The sequence below is a fragment of the Manis javanica genome, chromosome 1 (genome assembly GCF_040802235.1).
Source record: "Manis javanica isolate MJ-LG chromosome 1, MJ_LKY, whole genome shotgun sequence".
Lineage (NCBI taxonomy): Eukaryota > Metazoa > Chordata > Mammalia > Pholidota > Manidae > Manis > Manis javanica.
The window spans coordinates 124827203-124847647 of NC_133156.1; the positions used below are offsets into that span (position 1 = coordinate 124827203).

The 20445-nt window shown below is 39.3% G+C and overlaps 1 long non-coding RNA gene across 2 annotated transcripts in view; it reads left to right on the forward strand.

Annotated features, from left to right (window-relative positions):
• The window catches only part of LOC118969175 (uncharacterized), a 465723-nt gene that overhangs the window by 71435 nt on the left and 373843 nt on the right, over positions 1-20445 (forward strand). For both annotated transcript variants that reach the window (XR_012130315.1, XR_005057088.2), the window contains exon 3: positions 3523-3594. This is a non-coding gene — a long non-coding RNA (uncharacterized lncRNA). The remainder of the gene's footprint in view (positions 1-3522; positions 3595-20445) is intronic.

Below are 20445 nucleotides of genomic sequence, written 5' to 3' on the forward strand. Positions count from 1 at the left end.
GTTTGAGATAAAACAAAAGAACACATGCTTTTCACGATGCCTTGTCCCTTAACTCCTGGCAACCACTGATTTGTTCTCCATGTCTATAGCTGTGCCTTTTCCAGAATGTCATATACATAGAACCAAATAGTGTGTAGCTTTTAAAATCTGGCTTCTTCCACTTCGAAAAATGTACTTGAGATTCACCCATGTTATTATGTGTATAAATAGTTTGTTGCTTTTTTCATTGAGTAGAATTCACTTATATGGATGTACCACCATATATTTATTTGTTCTTCAGTTGAGAGACATTTGGGTTGTTTTCAGTTTTGGGAATTATCAGCAATTCTGCTATAACGTTTCATGTACATTAACATAAGTTTTTATTTGACCTGGATAAATATCTACAAGTGAAATTGCTAGGTCATGATATTCATTGAAGCCTTAATTTATAATTAATTCCCTGATGGTCAGTGATGGTGAGCAACTTTTAATATTAATGTTTGCCATCCTCATTTCTTCTTTGGTGAAATTTCTGTTCAAATTTTTCCATTTTTAAAAGTAGGGTCATTTTCCTATTGTTGAATTTTTTGAGTTCTTTATATATTCTAGATAGAAATTCTTTGTCAAATGTGATACGGAAAGATCGTCTCCCAGTCTGTTGTGTGTTTTCATCCTCTTAACAGTGTCTTCTACAAAGCCAAAGTTTTAAATTTTGATGAAGTCCAATTTATCAATTTTTAAAAATGAATTTTGCTTTTGATTTTGAATATAGAGTTTGTTGCCTAACCAAAGGTACAAAGATTTTGTCCTGTGTTTTCTTTTAAAAGTTTGTTTCAGGTTTTACCTTTAGGTATACGATCCATTTTGACTTAATTTTTGCATAAGAAATGGATTTTAGGTCAAGGTTCATTCTGCATATGATGTCCAGTTGTTTCAGAACCATTTGTTGAAAAAAAAACACTATGATTTCTCCATTGAATTGTCTTTGAACCCTTGTCAAAAAATCAATTGGTCATATTTATCTTAGTTTGTTTCTGGCTCTCAGTTCCATTTACTTGTTTCTGTCTTTTCAGAAATACTGTATCTTAATTGCTTCAGCTTTAAAAGTCTTCAAATTAGGTAGTATGAGTTCTCCAATTTTGTTCTCTTTTTTTCAAAACTACTTTTGCTATTCTAAATACTTTACCCTCTCATTTAAATTTTAGAATCTGCTTGTCTATATGAATAGAAAATCATTCTGGGATGTTGGAATTGTGTTGAATGTATAGACCAATCTGGTGAGAAATGACATTTTACCAATATTGAGTCTTTCAACCCATGAACATTAATTGAGGTCTTTTTTGATTTCTTGCATCAGCATTTTGTGGTTTTCAGCAAACATATCCTGAGTATAATTGTGTACAATTATACCTAAGTAATTTTTGGTACTCTTATAAATGACATATATTATATATCATTTTAATTTCCAGTGCTTCCTTGCTAGTATATGGAAACACATTTGATTTTCTATATTTACCCTGTATCCTGTGACATTGCTAAACTCCTTCCCCAGTTTGTGCCACCTTCTTGATAAATTGAGAAGGTAAATAAATGAAAAAAGAAAAAACAGGAATCTTCACAGTACAAGAATGGTATCCTTCAAGTTTTTACTTCAGTCTGCAAACTGTCTTTTGTTTATAACTGCTATTGTTTCTCTTCAGAGTTGTTAGGTACTTCCTTTTTAATTTTTTTCTGAAGCTGTTTGTTTTGATTATTGGGAGAGAGAGGCTTTAGTAGCTTAATCCATTTTTGCTAGCTTTGAAGTCCACATGTTCAATTTTTGCTGAAGCTTAAAGCTTAATACTCTTCCGTGAATACCCTAAAACCATTGAATTGTATACTTTATGGATGAATTGTACGGTATGTGAATTATATCTCAGTAAAGCTGTTTTATTTAAGAAAAAAAAGGAAAAGAAAAATGATGGGGATGCAGAAGAAACCTATATTCATTTCTTAAGGCTCCTGTAAGAATTTACCACAAACTAGGTGGCTTAAAAACAACAGAGTTTTATTCTCTTGCAGTTTTGGAAGCCAGAAGTCCTACATCAGCTTCACTGGGCTGAAATCACTTTCACTGATGTTGGCTGGGCTATCCTCACTCCTGAGGCTCTCAGAGAAAATTCATTCCTCACCTTTCCTTCCAACAGCTGGCAGCTGTTGGTGGCTGCCAGCATTCCTTGGTTTGTAGCTGTTATCATCCCAATCTCTACCTCTGTGGTTACATTTCTTCTTTCTCTTCTATGTCTGTATGTATGTGTCTGCTCATGTAACAATACATGTGATTGCATTTAGGGCTCACCAGAATAATCCAGGATAATCTCTCCATCTCAAGATCCTAATCACATCTATAAAGAACCCTTTTCCTTATAAGGTAGAATTTACAGGCTTCAGAGATTATCTTGGGGTGGGGAATCATTATTCAACCTACCAAAAAATTCAAAAGGTCTATTTAAAAAAAAAAAGCATTCTAAATGTTTTAGATACCACACCTACCATAAATTATTTATATTTGAGGAAAAAGAGCAAGTAATCACTTCATCTTATGGGTTTACTAGCTGAAAACATTACTGGATGTCCATTGCTATATTTAATGATCAAGCCAAGAATTTTGGATATCATTTGGTAGTGGACTTTTCAGGTGTCAGGCTATTCAAGGCTTTGGTCAACATGGTTTGTGGTCAGCTGGGATGCCCTGTTTTGGCTTGGTTAATATCAGGTGCTGATATTTCTCAGAAACCTCATAGGGTCAGGAAATGTTTCTTTTGGGTCCTGTGTAAACTGTGAATTGCTAAACACACAAGAGGTCATTTTATTGGACATGCTATTCTCTTATAGTTCTTACTGCAGGACCTAAGCATGAGTTCCCTGATACAGCTTTAGATTTCTAAGGGGAAAGAAAATAATGTTCTGTAAATAAAAAACACAGTGTGAAGATGTATATACTTTAAAATATGTCATCTAAGAGCCCAAGGGAAGTGAAATTCATGAAAACTTTATTTTAAGCTCCCATTTAACTCTTTAGGGAAGAAAATCTGAGACCTTTATAAAGGAGGGCAATGAGATTATTTTTTAAATTATAATTAGAATATTTGCATTAAATAGCGGTTTTCTAAATATAGGAAGGACAGATCATAATATTATAGAACTAGACATTAGAGCTATAAAACCTATAAAACTTTTGAAGAAAATATAGGAGTAAATTTTCATGACCTTGGGTTAGACAAAGCTTTCTTAGGTATATCAAAAACCTGAGCAAAAGAAAAAATAGGTAAATTGGACATCACCAAAATTAAAACCTTTTGTGCTTTAAAGGATGACTTTAAAAAAGTGAAGTTATTCTGAAGGACTTCTTTTCTGTTTAATCACAAGGAAGAACTTCCCTGAAATCAGGTTTCTATTTTCCAAAGTAAGAAGAGTTGGGGTATAGTTGTAGAAATTAGATTTGATGGAACCATGGAGTTCTCTGTGAGTTCAACTTTCTCATTTTACTCTTGGTAACAGGAAGGCCGGTGAAACTATGGCAGATTGGGAATTCACATACTGAGTGGCAGACATTGTGCTGGACACCTTCATGTGAGTTATCTTATTTCATCAGCTCTACGAGTCTGTGACATATTGGTAGGGACTTGCGCTAGGTCTTCCCTGCGCCCTTAAGTCTGCTTTCCACTCTTTTTCACCTTCTGTGCTCTGGGAGGCTTACCTCTGTGCAACTCCTTAAGCAGATTCTTTTGCCAATGGGAGACTGCAATCAGAGATATCAGAGATCAGGCCAGAGATCAGAGAATGGAAGATGAGACAGGGAGTGGTCTTACCCTCCTTGCTCCTTTCTTGCCAGGCTGCATGTTGGCCACAGTTGTTTCTCTATTGAGTATGTGTCACTCCATTAGAGTTAGCTTTGTTTTTTGTTTGTTGCTTTGAGAGAAAAAAATCTTACTTTTTCTTAACATGGGAAAAGTTAACATGATTTTAAGGACTGTAGATTTTAAGATTTTAAATTTAATTGTAACTTGGAATGAGATGGTTTAAAAAAGAAGTGGTATTTACTTTAATGAAGCTTAGAGTTTAGAGGGAGAGACAAACATTAATCAAATAGTCATGCAAATAATAGTAAAATTGTAACTGTGATTGATAAATGCTAAGTAGGAGAGCTATACTGGACCATGAAAACTTATGTAAGAGGGATTTAACCTAGTCACGGAGGACTAAGGAGACTTCCTTTAAAAAATGATGCTTCCATTAGATGCGAAGGAAAGTAGGCATTGAGTAGGGTATGGTCTTCACAAATAGAAGCTAAAATAAGCTAGTGAGCAAAACCCCTTATTTCTTTATTTCCCATCATAAGAAAATTTTGTTCTATATAGTGGCCTAACTCATTTCATTGATTTTCTTCAGTCATTGAGATGACCTGCCCTGGCCCTAAAGGAGATTCCTTAAGATGACTTTTAGCTCTGAGAATATAAAGTAGGTAAAGCTAAAGAGCCCTGGAAGCTAAAGAGCTCTGACCGAGAGAGAGCCCAGGGAATACAGGCATTGTTGCAAGACGTTACTGCCTGTGGGAGCTCACAGATAATCTGGCCTGTATTTAACAGGGGAGGGAACTGGAGAACTACCATGGTGGTCTGGTGAACTAGTGAGATATCAACTAAACAGAAAAGAATTAGCATCTGTCTTCTGTCAGTTTATCATGCCTGTGGGTTGGGAAACTCTGTCTGGATGGAATGAGTGGTTTGATAATGGAAATATTCTAGTGTTCATTATCAGCATATGAAGATTTTCTTTTCAAATTCTTTGACACTACTTGTTGCTCTGGTTTTGATGAGGGCCTGGGCAGGTTAGTTACTAAATATACTTTCAAAACATACTTTACTGTAGTGTATACTTAACATTAGTATATATCACAGTACTTCACTGGATTTTTAAAATTATTAAGCAGTACATAATTGCAGTAACCTATGTTATCATATTTTAATTTTTTAAATTAAGATACCATTGAGATACAATCTTATGAAGGTTTCATGTGAACAATGTTGTGGTTTCAACATTCACCCGTATTATCAAGTGCTCCCCCAACCCCACTGCAATCACTGTTCATCAGTGTAGGAGGATGCTATAGAGTCATTACTTGTCTTCTCTGTGCTATACTGTCTTCCCTATGGCCTACCTATGTTGTGTGTGCTAATTATAATGCCCCTTAATCCTCTTCTCTCTTCCTCTCCACACACCCTCCCCAGCTCCTTCCCTTTGGTAACCGCTAGTCCTTTCTGGAGTCTGAGTCTGCTGCTGTTTTGTTCCTTCAGTTTTACTTTGTTGTTATACTTCACAAATGAGGGAAATCATTTGGTACTTATCTTTCTACGCATGGTTTATTTCACTAAGCATAATACCCTCTAGCTCCATCCACATTGTTGCAAATGGTAGGATTTTTTTTCCTTTTATAGCTGAATAATATTCCATTGTGTATATGTACCATGTCTTCTTTATCCATTCATCTATTGATGGATACTTAGGTTGCTTCCATATCTTGGCTATTGTAAATAGTACTGTGATAAACACGGGGGTGCATATATCTTTTTGAATCTGAGATCTTGTTTCCTTTGAGTAAATTCCCAGGAGTGGAATTCCTGGGTCAAATGGTATTTCTATTTTAAGATTTTTGAGGAACCTCCGTATTGCTTTCCACAGTGGTTGAACTTACATTCCCACCAACAGTGTAAGAGGATTCACATTTCTCCATATCCTTGACAGCATTTGTTGTTTTTAGTTTTTTCAGTGCTGGCCATCCTAACTAGTGTGAGGTGCTATCTCATTGTAGTTTTAATTTACATTTCCCTGATAATTAGTGATGTGGAACATCTTTCCATGTGCCTGTTGGCTATCTGAATTTCTTCTTTGGTAAAATGTCTGTTCAGATCCTCTGCCCATTTATTTGGGTTATTTGTTTTTTGGGTACTGAGGCATGTGAGCTCTTTACATATTTTGGATGTTAATCCCTTATCACATAAGTCATTTATGCATATATTCTCCCATACTGTAGGATGCCTTTTTGTTCATTTGATGGTATCTTTTGCTGTACAGAAGCTTTTTAGTTTGATGTTGTCCCTCTTGTTCATTTTTGCTTTTGTTTCCCTTGCCTGAGGAGATATGTTCATGTGTATATTCAAGAGATGTTTGCCTATGTTTTCTTCTAAGAGTTTTATGGTATCATGAGTTATGGTAAGGTCTTTGAGCAGTAACCTATGTTATTACAATTGTTTCACAACAAAGAAAATAAGACAATGTTTCACAACACTTTTTATGAAACTGACATTCCTTGATGTTAAAACAAGATAAAAACAGTTAAAGAAAATAATCTGTTTCTTGTCACAGCCTGGTAAGAGTAGACTAGCATTTAATCTCATGTCTGCTTGGCTGAAAAGGTCAATCTCTCTCTACTTTTAAAAGGTAAGACTTTTTATTTTGGAATAATTTTGAGACTTATAGAAAAGTTACAAAGATAGAGTCCTCATACGAGACTTCCTATCCAAGTTCCCTCATTATTAACTTCTTACTCAAGTTCTTTTTAAATAGATTAATATATAAAATTGTCTCTAACTGAGATGTGGGGTGTTGGCAGCCGCGCTCAGAAAATGGCGCCCAACGTGGGGCAGCCGGAAAGCCCCGAACTTCCTAGTGACAAAACATCCCACGCCACTAAACCACATGCTAATTGCGCCTTGGCATAAGGACCAATGAGACCCACCAAACTGTTATGCTAATGAAGCGTATGGAGCCGCACCAACCAGGTCAGAGCATGAGAACTATATAAGCAAGCCTCTCCTTCCCCTCTGGGTCCTGCCCAACGCATTTGTTTCACAAAGAGCTGAAGAATAAAGCTTTCTGCAGAAGAATCCTGCTGTTGTTGCGTGCTGTTCTTGCCGGCGAGGACGGGGCGCGCGACAGTGGGATGCTGGAGAAACAGATGGTCCACAAAGGAAAATTTTCTGAGAAAACATCTGAAAAGTTTGTAGCATAAACTGGGAACCATACACAGGCTAGTCAAACTTGATTAACTGTTTCCTAATAGAGGGTTTAGTGGTGATGGGCAAAAAATAATGAATGAGAGGAAAGAATAAGATGAGAAATTCAGATAATAATCTGAGTATTTCTTTCGGGTGTCTGGGTTTTTAATTCTCTCCATTCTTCAAGCATAATTACATATTTGGAGTTTCGGTTCTACATAGGATAGGATTCTATCTGTATCTTTTTGATAAGAGAAAAGCACTCTGGTGTTTCCCAGCGTATTGCAACTTGTATTTAGCTTTGGCTTAAGATCAGCCAATAATTTACTTAATTGACATATCCGTCATGGAGATTTTGTTTTAACACATATGGTACAGTGTGTTATTTGCTTCTAGGATCTCTTAGAATGTGTTCAGATTTTAGAAATATATATATGCTGTATATAACTTGCATTTCATAACTGTGTCACAGTTTCTGAATGTGTGGAACTAGGATTCTAAATGAAAGAGTAAAGGGAAACATGACCTGGATAATTAAAAATATATTTAAAAATTTTGAGAGTAGAGGTTTAAAAGAACTACAAATGATATGTGAATGTAATCTCTATGTCTTTTGTAACCCTTGTTTTCTGTTCTTTTTTTCGAGCCAGTTTCCCTTCTGTTGTATACAACTCTTTCCAGTAGACCGGCTTTACATTGTTTGCAGCCTGGACTTGGCCCCTGAAGAGATATTAGAGGAACAACTTAATGGTTAGCAAGTTCTGCTGGGAGCTAAGGTCACTGAGGCAGAACAGGATATAATTGTCCAGACTAGTTGCTTGGGGAACAAGGTTGTCTGGATGGTGTAAGTTTAACTTAATAGCTTTGGCAGTGGCCGAAGGCAGTGGTTAAAGAATGTCTTTAGGAGGGACAGAGTAAAGGGGCTGCTGCCTTGGAGTTCAGTTATAGTTCAGTTGCTCATAATTTCCATCTCATACTTAGCTAACATGGGATCCTATTTTAGTTTTGGGGCTTATAGAGCTTTGAAAAATGTAAGATTGGAAGATCATTAGCAAACTGTCTGTAGGGAATTAAGTGTCCCTGAGCAACAATGTGACTGGTTGTGAATATAATATAGAGCTGGGCTATTTACCCTTAGATATTTTAGTGATATACCTCATGTCCTCACTTCTTTCTTTGCCCTGGGGAGAACTCCACTTGTGATAAATAAGCCTGAGTTTTCCAAGGAGGAGTTTTGACTATAAAACTTTGTTTTTTTTCACTATAAATATTTGTATTTTAAGACACACTCCAAACCCCATAACAAAATATTTTAAAACAGTTAGGCCCTAAAAGAAATGTGTGTCAAGATAATGGAAACCAGATTATGAACCTAAACAAATTTCATGTACTGTGTCTAGCTCATCTTACATTGTAGCCTTGGTTTTGATAGAAGTTTATTAAGGTGTATGTGTGGTTAGGATAGGTGAGAGAGGGAAGTCAGTATATGTAAAATCTTCCATCTAATGATATGCTGCAACTGCAGGAGAGACTGAAGTTTGGGAATGTATTTGTTCATTTAATAAAAATATTAGAAACTCCGTAACTCAGTTATATTGGTTAGGGGGAAAGTACATTCATGACCATGACCACGACCTTAATTAAGGGCCAGATAAATTTAAAAGTCCTCTTTTTTATTCCAATAGGAGTACAGATGGTGGGAAGTGTTTGGATAGATTAGCCAAAATTCATCATCTCTACAAGGGGAAAAAAAGTTGAAAAAGCATGCATGAGCAGGTGTGACAGGTTCATTAGCATTATCTTCAGTTCTGGGGAACTTGTCAGGAGGCTGAGTTTATAGCATTAGTGGCAAAATTCAGGAATAATCTTGAGGACATAGTAGAATATCTGTATTTGAAAATTTCTATTTTGAATGATTTTAGAAAGTAATTTTCAAAGATATCCTCAATGGAGATACTGTAGGGATTGTATTGTAGCTGTATGTGCTAGAGGACACTCATTTGAATTCCTAAGTATTTGTATCTAAAGTTAAGTTTAAAATTTGTTTGGAAGGAAAGGGCACTGGGGCCTGATTACATCCATTTATTCTATAAGTTTTTGTTGAGAACAAACTATGTACTATTAGGCTTTGCAATAGGCACTTTTTGGTGGATGTGCAGGAATGCTACACTTCTCAGAAGAAGGCAGAAGGTTTGACCTTTGGGGAGAAGCTTTCTGGGAGAGAGCTTCTGGGGCTTGGTAACAAGCTCACCTAAGTGAAGGCAAGGTAAAGCCACCACGTGGAGAGAAAGAGGGTCATTGAGACATCTCTGACAAATGTTCTGTGGCCCTTTGGGAAATTTTCTACAAATTGGTCTTTTGGGGCCTGGCTTTTTAAAAATCTTTTGGTGTGAGATTTGGGGTGTTTTAAAATATAAATATTTATGGTGACATAAAGCATTTTCCTTGCTTTATTTGCTAGGAAACTTGTTCAATTTTTGTGTGACATGCAGAACTTCATAGTTCTGAAAAAGTAAGCTGTGCAGTTTTCCCTAGCAAAAAGGCCCTCTGTGTCCCCCACTTTTAGTTCCTCAGTATCTGCACCTACATTTTCTAAGGGTTTCCTTTTCCATATATCTCTTATATGTTAATCTTGCATCTGATTTATCTCTTTTCCCTGTGTATTCAATGTTTGGGCAAATTTGGTTATGTCTTTAAACCCAGATGGAAACTATTTGAGTTTTTAAATATCCAAGGTCTTTGCTGTGGTTTCTAATATGTCTTTCCTAAGTTTCTATTAATAACTTCCTCTGATCTTTCTGGTGGCAGCCAGGAGATGTTTGGGTGATTGAGTTGCTCTTTCTAAATGAAATTTAATGAGTTTTCCTTCATTGGAAGAGAGAGCTATTCTTGGGCAGTAAAGAAAAGTTGTAACGTAGCTAATTTGATTTTATATTTTAATCCTCTTAATTAGTCATTGTCAATGCATAAAGTTTATAGGCTTTAGGGTAGGAGGTTAGTATAAACAGCAGTTATTTGTTTTTTCTGATCCACTTGCTCTCAGAACTTTACCAGATTTATGGAACATCAGTAACAGCTTGGAATAGCAGTGTATCTTTTTCTAAGTATGTTGGTATCCTCATCTTAATGCTAGATATACAGTAAAGGGTGCTTTTTTATGGCCAACTTCTTTGTGCTTAAGCCTTCATTATTCTTGGACAATAGTTCCTCTAACTAAAAAAAGCATCTTATGATTTGTTTATTACATGTTCATCTTAAAATAAAAAAAGTCTCAGATTTGGAAGGAGTCTGAGAAATTCTTTATCTACCTTCCATTTGGTTTAGAAATGCAAACAAACTGTGCTTGAACAGTTCTGTTGAGAGTGAACATCCTACCTCATGGGAACTATCTCATTTGTAAACATTGTAAATATATATTGAGCAGAAATACACTTCCTGTAGTTTCTACTCATTTATTCCAGATAGTCTCTGTAACCAAGTGGAATATCTCTTTCTTTTGCATGCTTAAAATGGGTTACTATGTCCCAGAAAGCCTTCTTTCTATAGAGAGAACACCTGTTGTCAATTTATGTAACATGGTTTTGCGGGATATCATTGTTCATTTATTCTTTCAATCCATAAACGTTTTTTGGGAACCTATTCAGTATTGGGTATTGTGCTTCCCATTGAAGTTACAAAAGCAGTTAAGAATTGTCTTAACAGTAAACCCAAAAAGTTTAGAATGTATTGGGAAAGATGTTTGGCATTAGCACTAAATGAAATCATACACTACAGGCTATAAATACATAGAGGACACATCAAAGACATTTTGTTTCTTAAAGGGTCACTGTGGGTAAAATTACAATATTTTCAGAATCTCTTACCTGGCCTTAGTATATCTCCATATTAATAGGTGTTTCCAAGGGGTGGAGAGAAGCAGTCCATCTCTCCATATCAATAGATGATTACAAGGAAGGTGGAGAGCGAGCTTGCACGTGGACCGAAGTTTGATAAGGCTTTGACAGCTGGGTCACGAGAGACATTGGTGAGCAGGAGTATACAACAGCTTGTAGCAGATTAATAGGTTTCTCCCACTTTATTTCTCTCTTTGACTGATTTCTGCTTCAAAAGTTTATTTGTCCTGGGCTGGGAACATATTTTCCCCCCGGAGTTACACCTGGTGGTAGTTGGCAGGAACTCAGAACCTCAAATCTATCTTCATGGGTACAGTGCTTGTGCAGGCTGCCCCAGAGATGGTGAGGAGATACCCGAAAACCCCCCTATGGATGGTGGGGAGGCCCTGATGGCTGATGTGGTGGGGAGTGACGACTCACCCTTCCCACTGGCAGCAATGAATGGTGTGGCTTTACCCAGTAACCCCCAATTCATGGGGATTCCACTCGGGCAGCCCCTAGTGGAGAATGGTTCTAGGGTAAAGAACCTCCTGTATGGGTGGGCCCATCCCCAGAATTGAAGACTGGGAGATAGAAGACTGCTTAGAGGCCCTGAGTAGCAGTGTGGCAGCTGGGATTGTGGGATTTTTGTTTCTTGAGATATTGGAAAGAGTTATTGAGGAGAGAGACACACTTCTGCATTGCTTAGAGGAACTGGGCAGTGACCTATGGAATGCCCTTAAGAAAGAGAGACAGTTGCTGAGATGTCAGATCGTGCTTCTGAAAGATATGTTAGCAGTGAGGGAGGAGGCAGCAGGAGAATCCGCATTGCAGGAGGCCATGGGGGAGGGGGAGGAAAGAGCAGTGCCTTCAGCCCTGGAGATGGCAGAAGGTATATCAGGGAAGGGTGAAAGGGTAGGGCTGAAGGCTGAACTGCTGCTGAGGGCATCACCCAAGGCACCAGCCTCTCCCTTATTAAAGGCTCACCCAGTTTTAATTAAGAAAACAAAAACACAATAACCATAGGCTCCTCAGGGAGAGGATCCGCCCCCTGACCAGGTTGTGGAGCACTCTATGCTTCCCCCGTATACCCAGCATGAGCCGGTGGATATGAGCATTTGGTTTTGTCAGAAGCTGTCACAACCTCTGCCTGCATGGCTTTTGCATCTTTGGGATATGGGGGTGGAAAACATTGCTATGCTGGGTTCTGAAATGGGTAGACTGCCTTCCTTGATGACTCACCCTTCCCTCTGGCAGCAGTTGCAAAGTGTCCATCACTCCTCAGAGAATCAGGTGCTTCTGGATTGGCTGACAGCAGCCATCAGGGCAGTTTGGCCTAATCAGGGTGATTTACCATACTTATCCATTAGCTGGAAAACATATGCAGAGCTTCAACAAGTGTTACGGGAGTTGGGCATGAAAAATATCATCTATAATATGGACCCCCAGGGCTCCGATGAAGAGTTGCTCACTATGAGAATGAGAAATCTGGTGCTCCATATAGCTCCCCATCTCTCTTTGGGTCCCTAGTGACTGTTTTTGCCCCCCACATGGGGCAACCCACAAGTGAGCTACCCATACTTGAGCAGATGTTAGGGAGGTTAAAACAATAAGAGCACAGAAGGAAGTACAGGCTATGACTGAAAGGAGAGGTGCAAAGGGTCCTGTGAAGGTCTCAAGGGTCCAGATATGGGTTGATCTGATAAAGGCCAGGGTAGTGAAAGAAAAACTTGATGGATAGCCTAATTGAATCTTGTTGTAACTGTGGCACCACTTAAAGCCAGAGCAGCAGTTCCAGCCACTGAGGTCCAGGACACAGAAGCCAGAGGCAAAACCCCATGTCCAGCCTGTGTCCCTGTGTCCCTCCAGGACTTCCTGTAGGACAGTACTTAGGCTCCACATGGGCCCTTGCCCCCTCTTGAGGACAATTGGGTATTGCATATTGACCTAGGGGGTATTGCATATTGACCCCACCTTGGGGTTCATGGTGGGGACTAGAGGCCACATGTAGAATTAGCTCAATGGTTACATCAGTGTTTGTTGCACATGGGTCAAAAATCAATGTGGGCTGTAGCCTGTCTGTGGGGCTTGCCATTGGCCTTTGAAAAAGTCAGCAGAGCCCAGAAAGAGTGCTTTGTATGCTCTAAGGGGCACTTAACACTGAATCGTGCAGCAACATAGACTAATAGTAAAGGGGCCTTGTTAGGTGGCAGATAGACTGTACTGGGCCTTTGCTCATATCAGAAGGATATCGGTATGCCATGACTTGTGTGGACAAAGCTACTGTACTGTTGGTTGCTTTTTCAGCACGTCATGCAGATCAATAAATGACCAACATGGGCCTAGAGCATCTCTTTGCAGCTTATGTCCAGCTGCAGGTGATTGAAAGCAATCAAGGCACCCACTTTACTGGACATGCTTTACAAGAATGGGTGCAGCAATTAGGGATAAAGTAGAAATTTCATGTACCATATAACCCTCCTGGGGCAGGCATGATAGAGAGGTATAGAGATGGTTTGTTGAAGTCTGTCCTGAAGTCAGACACCAATAGTCTGCAGAGCTGGTCAATTCTCTTATGGACAGTGCTGCGGTGTTTGAATTAGAAGCCCCTGAAAGGAGCCTTGAGCGATGTGGACATGCTAACACACATTGCTGCCTCTCCTGTACAACTGTATATGTGAACCAAAGAGGACTTATTGAAGCCAGGATATGGCCTGGAGAGCAACATATTGCTGCCAGTCCCAACTGGGTTAAACCCTGGAGATTCAGTTGAGTGGGCATAGCCCTGGACATTTCAACACATTAACCAGCAATGGATGGTCCTTATGGCACCTTGGGGAAAAGGCCTGGAAACTGGCCTCCTGTGTGGTCCTGGAGTAACAGCAGAATGGCCCCTGAACATCATGGTAGTGTACCCAAAAGTCTGAGAGGTAAGAGGATCTTAAGGGGAAAGTTTCTTTTATCTTTATGGCCAGTGCATGTACCTCCCATAGTCCTATATATTGACCCATCTGTAACACCCACAGGGAGGGGTTTGAAGGTTGGAATACTCAACCAGGACAAGATCCCATTCTTTCCAATGTCCTATCATAGGACCACTGTCTTGCATGCATCCTACCTAGTGGACAAGATTTGCCAATGCTGATGTCATTAAAATATGTATCTTATCACCCTTAAGGGTATTTTCCTCTACAGTCCCTGTGGCCTGGACCTGCCTCCTAGCTGCAGTTACCCCATGATGAGTGCACTGAACTCCCTACATTTCAGCTACTGTTTTCCTGTGGAGTGAATGAGCTATGGACTTAATTTGCATAGGACTTTGAAACTAGTTGAGTCACCCAGATTATCATGATTTTATTGCTGTTGTTATTGTACTTTATTTTTCTGGTTACAGTGCTCCAGTTTTCTTATACAGGGGTCATTGTGGAAGATGGGGCATGAACAGATTGTGAGGCGAGATTTTTGGAGGGGTGAGCTGTGGGTAAAATTGTAGTAGTTCCAGAGATTTTATTTCCCATTTTGGTAGTAATATCACATTGTTTTACACAGCAAGTCTCTATTAACTAAAACCTACTTGTCTCTTTTATGAGAACAATGTTAAACAAGGTCTCCTCTCTTCCCCACACTTGCAGTTGACTTTTTTAGAGATAATTTTTCAGAGCAGTTTTAGGTTCATGATAAAATTGAGAGGAAATTCCAGAGATTTCCCATGTACTTCCTGCCTCCACACATGCAGAGCCTCCTTTGTTGTCAACTTCATTCACCAAAATGGTACTTTTTTGCCAAGGATGACCTACATTGACACATCATAATCACCCGAAGTCTATGGTTTATGTTAGGATTCATTCTTTGTGTCATACATTCTATGGGTTTAGACAATGTATAATGATATATATCCATCATCCATCATTAACGATATTATCAGGGTATTTTCACTACCCTAAAAATCCTCTATGCTTTCCATATTCATCTCTCCCTCCCAATTCCTATTGTCTTTGTAGTTCAGCCTTTTCCAGAATTCATATAGTTGGAATCACATAGTATGAAGCCTTCTCAGATTGGCTTCTTTCACTTAGTAATATATATTTAGGGTTCCTCCATGTCTTTTCATGGCTTCATAGCTTATTTCTTTGTAGTGCTGAATAATATTTCATTATCTGTATGTGCCAGTTTATTCATTCACTTACTGAAGGACATCTTGGCTGCTTCCAAGTCTTGGCAATTTTGAATAAAGCTTCTATACACATTTATGTACAGATTTTTGTGTGTCTTAAGTTTCCTACTCCTTTGGAATACCAAGGAATATGATCACAGGGTAATAGTATGTTTAGTTTTGTTAGGAACTGCCAAACTGTCTTCCAGATTTCTTGTACCATTTAGCATTCCCGATAGCAATGAAAGAGAGTTCCTGTTGTTTCACATCCTCATTAGCATTTGGTATTGTCAGTGTTCTGGATTTTGGCCATTCTCATAAATATGTAGTGGTGTCTTGTTGTTTGAAGTTGCAATTCCCTGATGACCTACATGTGGAGCTTCTTTTCATATGCTTATTTAAAATTTACCTATTTTCTCTGGTCAGGTATCTATTAAGGTCTTTGGCCCAATTTTTAAAATCAGGTTCTTTGTTTTCTTATTGAATTTAAGAGTTCTTTGTGTATTTTAGATTAAAGTTCTTTATCAGATGTGCCCTCTGCAAATATTTTCTCCTGGTCTGTGATTTATCACTTTTCACAGAAGTTCTTCATTTTAATGAAGTCAAGCTTATCGATTATTCCTTTCATGGATCTTTTCTTTGTGTATCTAAAAGGGCATCACCACACCCAACATCATCTAGGTTTTTTCTTGTATTATCTTCCAGATGTTTTATAGTTTTGCATTTTACATTTAGGACCATGATCCATTCTGAGTTAATTTCTGTGAAGAGTAAAAAGTCTGTGTTGGTATGTGGATTTCCTCTTGGCATGTGGATTTCCATCTGTTCCAGGACCATTTGTTGAAGAGACTGTCTTTGCTCCTTTGTACTGCTGTTGCTCTTTTGTCAAAGATCTGTTGACTATATTTATGGTAGCTATTTCTAGGCTCTCTATTTTGTTTCATTGATCTATTTTTCTATTCTGTGCCAATACTATGGGGAAAGAAATTTGGTTCATAGATGCAGGAAGTCAGAGTGAATACATTAGGAAGGAATTCATTAAGGTGAGAATAGCAGGGAATGGCAGCTGCCTTGCAAGAAGCAGAGAGCAAGGAAGAAGAGGGAGGAAAGGTAAGCTCATTGAACTGCTTGGCAGAGGGCAAATCCCTTGCCAACAACTAAAGCCAGAGTCACCTGGTGTCCAATGTCTGCTTGAATCTACATGGCATGGGAACTAAGTTCCTACCACCCCAGGATTTGGGGGAGTTGCAGAGCACTGAATGGGGTGAAGTTTTATTCTGAGAACTTCCCAAAGGCAAAGAAAAGAGATTTTCAGGCAGGCTACTAAAGAGCAAGACTGCACAGCTACAGTCCTTTCTGGATTACCCAGGCAACAAGAAATTGTAAGGCCAAATCAGAGCTCTCAGCAGCTCCTCCCTACATATCTGGAGTAGAACAGAGACAGAGTGAAGACTTAATGACACACGTGAAGAAAGGAGAGTGCAGGCAACCTCAAAGAGGAGGGGCACTTATGGGTTTAGGGTTTGGGGTTTTGTAGAGCTTTTGGGGTAGAAGTCAGCTTAAGGCATAATGTATACAGGTGAGTCATAGTTCCTTTGAAGTTTGTCTTAAGAATAGGGTTATTTAGGTGACTGTGTTTGTCCAGATCTTGGCATTTTTTATCCACATAAGTTTATTAACACTTCAAAGGTCTATCTCCTGTCCTATTTACAAAGTTAGTTAATTAAAGGGCCAGAAGAAGAGGAAGACAGCATATAGATTAAGTTAAAGAATAAGCTTAGTGAGATTGGATTAAAGGTGGTGGCATGAGAGATGAGACAGTGACCTCCTCCTAAAACCACATATAGTAGGAAAATATAACTAATACAACTAATCCTGAAAGAGGCACAACAGGAAAGAAGGCTGTACCAGACTTCATACACCTGCAGAAAAGAGCAGACCTCACAGAACAGGGTAACATACCAAAGCTGTGACCTGGCGGGGCCCAACCCCTTCTCCCACTCCAGCTCACCATCTGAGCAGCTGCAGAGAGTAGAACTTCTGGGCCCTAGAGGGCACCACAGACAAATTATAAAATGTCAAAGGAACCTGGTTCAAAGCAAAATTATGATCACACCTGAGAAAGATTCAAAGGAAATCAACCTCATGAGTCTTCCTGAAATAGATTTCAAAGTAAAAATCATTAACATGCTCATGGAGGTACCAAAAAATATTCAAGAACTCAGAAACACATTTAGGATAGAGATCCAATCATTGAAGAAAACAATGGAGGGTATTAAAAGCAGATTAGATACAGTGGAGGAGATGATAAACGAAATAGAAATTAGGGAAGAGGAATACAAGGAAGCTGAGGCACAGAGAGAAAAAAGGATCTCTAAGAATGAAAGAATACTGAGAGAACTGTGTGACCAATCCAAATGGAACAATATTCATATTATAGGGGTACCAGAAGATGAAGCGAGAGAAAAAGAGATAGAAAATGTCTTTGAGCAAGTAATTGCTGAAAACATCCCCAATCTGGGGAAGGAGATAGTCTCTCAGGTTATGGAGACGCACAGATCTCCCAACACAAGGGACCCAAGGAAAACAACACCAAGACATATAATAATTAAAATGACAAAGATCAAGGATAAGGACAGACTATTAAAAGCAACCAGAGAGAGAAATAAGATAACATACAAAGGAAAACGCATCAGGCTATCATCAAACTTCTCAGCAGAAACCATATAGGCCAGAAGGGAGTGACATGCTATATTTAATGCAATGAAGCAGAAGGGCCTTGAACCAAGAATACTTTATCTGGCAATATTATCATTTAAATTTGAAGGAGGGATTAAACAATTTCCAGATGAGCAAAAGCTTAGAGAATTTATCTCCCACAAACCATCTCTACAGTGTATTTTGGAGGAACTGCTTTAGATGGAAGTATTCCTAAGGCTAAATAGTTGTCACCAGAGGTTATGAAAAGGGATAGGCAAAGAGTACAGAACATGATACCTAATATCTAAAGAATGGAGGAGGAAGAAAAGGACAGGAAAAAAAAGAACCTTTGGATTGTGTTAGTAATAGCATACTGAGTGAGTGAAGTTAGACTCTTAGATAGTAAGGAAGTTACCCTTGAAACTGTGGTAACCACAAATCTAAAGCGTGCAGTGGCAATAAATACATACCTATTAATAATCACCCTAAATGTAAATGGTCTGAATGCACCAATCAAAAGACATAGAGAGGAGCCAAGATGGCGGCATGAGTAGGGCAGCGGAAATATCCTCCCAAAACTATACATATTTTGAAAATACAACAAATACAACTATACACCTAACAGTGAGACCAGAAGATACAGTACAACAGTCAGGCTACATCTACATCTGCGAGAACTCAGCATATCATGAAGGGGGTAAGATACGAAGCCACAACCCAGCGGGATGCGAGTGCTCCCCCACCCCAGCTCACTGGTGGAAGGAAATGAGTCATAGCAGGGAGGGAGTCCAAGCACAGGACTGTTAAATAACCAGCCCTAGTAATCTGCACCAGGAACACAGACACACATTGTGTGGTGTGCTGGATATTAGAGAAACAGAAAAGTAAAATCTGCAAGCCAGTTCCCACAGTAGGCTCCCCTGGGACAAAAGAAAAGTGAGCACTTTTTGAAAGTCTTAAAGGGACAGGGGCTTCACAGCTGGACAGAATTGTCCCGTCACACTCAGCCCTGGAGGCTGGGAATCCTGAGGAACTTCAGGTGCCCTAACCCCATGGTGGTAACGTAGCTCTGAAGACCCTCACAGTGACAAGCAGTCTGCCATTCGTTCCCCTGGCCAGCATGGCCCTGCCACAGTGGTGGAGCAGCCGGAGAGTGGTCACGCCCACAGCAGCCCCCCAGAGTCTCCTCCCAGTGTGCAGCTGCCTGGGCCAGACCAAGAGGCCACTGCCAATGCACAGTTGCCTGGCGCAGACAGAGGTAGCTGGGGCAAGGCATGAAGGGGTGCCATTCTCACAGGAGAGCACATCTGGCACACCTGCCACTCCCTGCAGGGCTCTGGGCCACCCCGAGGGCTTCCCCGCCCATGGCAGCTCAGGGGATTAACCCGGGGACTGCTCCCAGGGTGCAGGTAACAGACACAGGCAGCGGAGAAGGGCAAGGTGACTAGCAAGCAGGAAGGGACTTTGTTCCCCCAGCTGCACATGCGCCATCTGCCTACAACTACCTCTATCACCATGAAAAGGCAGAAGAATTTGGTCCAGTCAAGAATCACCCAGACAACCACTGAGAGAGGGCCTGGGGAGATGGATATAAACAATCTTCCTGAAAAAGAATTCAAAATAAAGGCCATAACCATGCTGATGGACCTGCAGAGAAATATGCAAGAGCTAAGGGATGAAGTCAGGAGGGAGATGACAGAAATGAAACAATCTCTGGAAGGACTTAAGAGCAGACAGGATGATGTGCAAGAGATTGTTAATGGAATAGAAATCAGAGAACAGGAATACAGAGGAGTTGAGGCAGAGAGAGATAAAAGAATCTCCAGGAATGAAAGAATATTAAGAGAACTGTGTGACCAATCCAAATGGAACAATATTTGCATTATAGGGGTACCAAAAGTAGAAGAGAGAGAAAAAGGGATAGAAAGCGTTCTTGAAGAAATAATTGCTGAAAACTTCCCCAAACTGGGGGAGGAAATAGTCTCTCAGACCATGGAATCCCACAGATCTCCCAACACAAGGGACCCAAGGAGGACAACACCAAGACATATAATAATTAAAATGGCAAAGATCAAAGACAAGGACAGAGTATTAAAGGCAGCCAGAGAGAGAAAAAAGGTCACCTACAAAGGAAAACCCATCAGGCTATCATCAGACTTCTCAACAGAAATCTTACAGGCCAGAAGAGAATGGCATGATATATTTAATGTGATGAAACAGGAGGGCCTTGAACCAAGGATACTGTATCCAGCACAATTATTATTTAAATATGAAGGAGGGATTAAGCAATTCCCAGACAAGGAAAAGTTGAGGGAATTTGCCTCCCACAAACCACCTCTACAGGATATTTTAAAGGGATTACTGTAGATCGAAGCACTCCTAAGGCTAAATAGATGTCACCAGAGAAAATAAAATCACATTAAAGAAAGCAGACCAACCAAACACTAACTAAAGGAAAAAAATAAAATCAACTATTCACAAAAGCAGTCAAAGGAAACACAAAAGAGTACAGAATTAAACACCTAACATATAAAGAATGGAGGAGGAGAAATAAGAAGGGAGAGAAATAAAGAATCATCAGACTGTTTATAATAGCTTAATAAGTGAGTTAAGTTATATGGTTAGATAGTAAAGAAGCTACCCTTGAACCTTTGGTAACCATGAATCTAAAGCATGCAATGGTAATAAGTACATATCTTTC